General features: G+C 36.3%; 1 non-coding gene across 1 annotated transcript; it reads right to left on the bottom strand.

The window, feature by feature from the left end:
- Nucleotides 1–1469: 1469 nt before the first annotated feature.
- Nucleotides 1470–1541, bottom strand: Trnaw-cca (transfer RNA tryptophan (anticodon CCA)). Its single transcript has one exon. It is a non-coding gene; the product is annotated as a tRNA-Trp (tRNA).
- Nucleotides 1542–4314: the final 2773 nt, after the last annotated feature.

Here is a 4314-nt window from a genome sequence, read left to right as displayed (position 1 = left end):
TAATGTTCAGCTTTTCTCTCAAGATACTTACACTCTGACGGGTGTTCACATTGACATTACACATCCAACGGAGCATACTGGCTTCATTCCTTGCGAGCTTACGTATGTCCTTAGCAGTTACAGCCCATGTTTCACTGCCATGTAGCATGGCTGTTCGTACACATGCGTCATACAGTCTGCCTTTTACTCTGAGTGAGAGTCCCTTTGTCGCCAGCAGGGGTAAGAGCTCTCTAAACTTTGCCCAGGCTATTCTTATTCTAGCAGCTACACTTTCAGTGCACCCACCCCCACTACTAACTTGGTCGCCCAGATAGCGGAAGCTATCGACTACCTCTAGTTTTTCACCCTGGAATGAGATTAACATTGCCAATTTACTTTTCAGATATATATCTGGAATTACTTCAAAATATATCTCCATATCTTTTTATCTTTTACTTGCTTCAGTCATTAAACTGTGGCCAATAATTTTAGTCAAACAAATCAGCTCCAGTACTTTGTTTTTTTTTTAAAGATTAGTACTTAATCTATTAGTCACTTTTTACCAAACTATTAAGGGTGATGAAGCAAACCATCATTAGTTGTTCTGTAGTTGCCAGGAGAGAGTGAGAGACATACGCACTCACACACACATGCATATACAACAGGCTTCTTTCAGTTTCCATCTACCAAATCCACTTACAAAGATTTGGTCGGCCTGGAGCTATCGTAGTAGAGTAAAAACACTTGCTTAAGATGCCATGCAGTGGGACTGAACCCGGAACCATGTGGTTGGGAAGCATACTTCTTACCACACAGCCATGCCTGCACAAATTTTCAGGATGATTGTGTTTTTGGTATTATTGGCTGTAGCATTTTATTTACTGAGAACAGAGACAGATGTTCTTCAAAACTGTTATATTTCATGTAAAATTTTGCTTCAGTTGTTTAAACAAATTCAGGAGAAAATCTTGATATCAAGTTATTATGATAGTTTTCTAATTTATTGTAACAATACTAGTTTCTTTGAACTTTTAGTTCTTCTATCTTTGATAAACGAGTAGCTGAAGATTGCTCTAAGATTCATTTGTTTTACTAAGGCAAGATACGTCTTAATGGGTTCTTGTGTATTTGTAGTACTCCTCTGATACTATAAAAGGGTTCCAGTCCTGCTGTAAAGGAATAGCAAGTTCATTTTCTGGATTGTTAACTTAATCTGTTGTCCTATTGGACACTCACTGGTCTCATGGAGTATTTTTGTGGATTCCTCTAGTCTGGGAATAACTTTTGCCTTTCATCGAGTCCTGGAAAAAAATCATGTGCACCACCCTTCCTTCTCTGAGTGTTCTCTTAAACAGGGGCCCAAACATCACATCTACCAAGTTAGCTTTTTGATGTTAAAGAATGAAAAAAGCAGAAGTAAAATTGAAATGAAACATTTCAATTAACTGCCAACAAAGTATTAATAAAATTTAAGGGAAAAAAAAGTATTATGACCCCGACGTGATTCGAACACGCAGCCTTCTGATCTGGAGTCAGACGCGCTACCGTTGCGCCACAGGGCCTTACGATACTTCGGCTTCGAATATAATTATTTAATTGCAATATAAGGTTGAATTGTGGATAATTGTTCTATATTTCTTTTGAATTTTAAAATTGTTTATACTAATAGCATTCGATAACTTAAATAATCTGTTTCACCTTCTGCTCCAAATATCCATTTCGCCATCATATGATAAAAATTACTTCATTGTTCTGACTTCCTCGTTTACCCTTTGTATGACTTTCGTTATATAACTCTGTAGTTAAGTTGGTAGTTCAAACAAAGAAAGAAAATATTAATACTTATTTTATTAACAATTAAAATAGGTATATTCAGTAAATATCGAATTACTGAGCACATGCTACGTAACTTCGGATAGAAATATCAGAAATATATAGGTTATTTGTAAACAAATACACCAGTTTCTCCCTTTCCTTTTAAAAATGGAGACGGCACTCATGTTCAGTGACGAATATTTGGCTGAAAGGAAGACGGAGGCGTCACGAAAGGTTATTTATACATATCTAATTATTATACATAATGTTATGCTTTGGCGATTTATCTGTTATTAAATTGTTTATTTCAAGTTTGAAACGTCAGATAGCTTCAAAGAATAAAATCGCCATCTCCGAATAGGTTGTACCTATTTACCTCAACCAAATAATTCGGCACTTATTTGTCTTAGTGGGAAGAAAAAACGACTCTAACCCTGTTGGAATAGGCGGGGAAATATGAACAAGTGCTTAATTATAAAATATAAGTAGATTAATTAAGGGTGCTAGTGCACTTTCTCTAACAACTTCTCTTTACGTCAGGTTAAAAGCTATATATATAAACTCTGCATTGGTTCCCGTCAAGTATATTTTCACTTTGACGTGTTTTCTTTGGATGCTATAATAAACAACGTAAGCAAAAAATGAGTTCAAAATTTTGCCAGTACAGATTGGCTACGATTCAACCACTGAAACTTCACAGATTATTACCAGTTCCAACATTGGGAAAATTGTGACTCTGAGCTAAATGAAAGTAAAGTGCTATTGGTGCCCAAGAAGGAATTGTAGGACTGCCCATACCATTAACTATTATCCTGCTAAAAGCCATAAGATTGCCTTAATCCACGATTACGGCTTTAAATAAACTCAGTTTTCTGTCGTACATAACTTCCGATTAAACCTACCCACTTAATTTTTCTTCTCAAATTGTAGACTTCGTTATAAACATTATGATATATTGATAGTGTGCCACCTGATTGTTTATTTTATATTACAATACGAAATTGTGTAGTGTAATTCTGATACAGTGTACACTACAGGTGAATATCATTATCTGCTCTGAGATCGCGATCACCTAACTATCGAAAATAATTCTGAGTGGACAGATATACATAGACCTTTTTTTTTAGAATGTCCGATTCTAGTTCTGGAGATTATGACTGTGACTTGTATTCCTTAAATTACGAGGGTTCAGATTAGTAGAAATTAAATTTTCAGATTCGTTGGCCGATGTAGACACCAGCTTTCCGTTACACCTTGATTCAGTGTGAATGATCCTTGGTCTGTTACTGCTCCTGCCCATGGTTTCCATTGTTCAGAGCAAACCGGGATGTTAACGGCAATTTGAACTATTAACTTGGAACTAGTAGATTTCTTTTTGGCTTTATTTATTCCAAACCTCTGTCAAAGAAATTGTTGAGGAGACTAACAAGTACAGAAACAGACACCTCTGAGAACGACGATTGATAGATAGGATTGATCCCAGCTTATAGCTGGAGGGATGAAAGGTAAAATAAACTTTAGTGGGATTTGGACTCAAGATGATGGACGAGGAAATCAGTTGACCACCAGATAAAATACCTGGCAATATTTAGTTATATCCATTTACATTGTGAGTTCAAATCCCGCATAGTCAATTTAACCTTCCAGGATCAACAGAATAAATATCAGCCAAATACTTGGATAGATTCGATTGACTGTGATTCTGTGCTAATGTTAAAAACCTATGATAAAATAAAGAAATACTTGATACCCAGAATGGTAAATAGAGTAAAAACTTGTTGAATTTCTTTGCCATCTACATTGACTTAAAGTACAGGGTGCTCAAATAAATAAATATGACGGTTTGCATAAAAGGAAAAGAAAATAATATCTCATCCAAAAATAAAATTAAAAAATATCAACTAGATTATGGCTACTCAAAGTAGCCGTCCTCAGCTTCTACCATGGCCTTAAAATGGCTCTGGAATCTGGGGCATGTATTCCTCATTGTATGCCTGTGAATATATGTTGTTTGTTCTCTCTATTTTTTCAGCTTCAAGAATTTATTGTACTGCAGGAAGAACTTAAAACTATTAAAAAAGATGCTGTAAGTATGCTGTGGTCATATATACAATGCTTCATTTACTTTTGTCAGTTCTTAAGTCTCCACAAGAGAAGCGGCGATTGTAAACATTTTTGACTGAATGCGACTGACTAGGGAAGATGAGGGCAGTTAATTTAATTTTCTTAGTCACCTAGTCACCTACCGCTCCGGCAGACACTCTAGCCAAATCGACTACATCCTCGCCAGAAATAGGGAAAGAGGGCAGCTTATAAATGCCAAAACCTACCCTGGCGAAGAATGTACCCCACAACATAGATTAGTAGTTAGTGACTTTGGGATCAAGGCAAAATGGGAGCCCGGAATTAGACCGGCTTGGAGGAGAAGGGTGTGGAAGCTTAAAGACCCTGCAAACGGACAGAGACTTAGAGACAAGTTACTTGAAGCATTTAACGAAATAGAAGGGGATATAGCATCAT

The sequence above is a fragment of the Octopus bimaculoides genome, chromosome 6 (assembly GCF_001194135.2).
Source record: "Octopus bimaculoides isolate UCB-OBI-ISO-001 chromosome 6, ASM119413v2, whole genome shotgun sequence".
NCBI classification, from domain to species: domain Eukaryota; kingdom Metazoa; phylum Mollusca; class Cephalopoda; order Octopoda; family Octopodidae; genus Octopus; species Octopus bimaculoides.
This window is presented reverse-complemented; position numbering and strand designations above follow the sequence as displayed.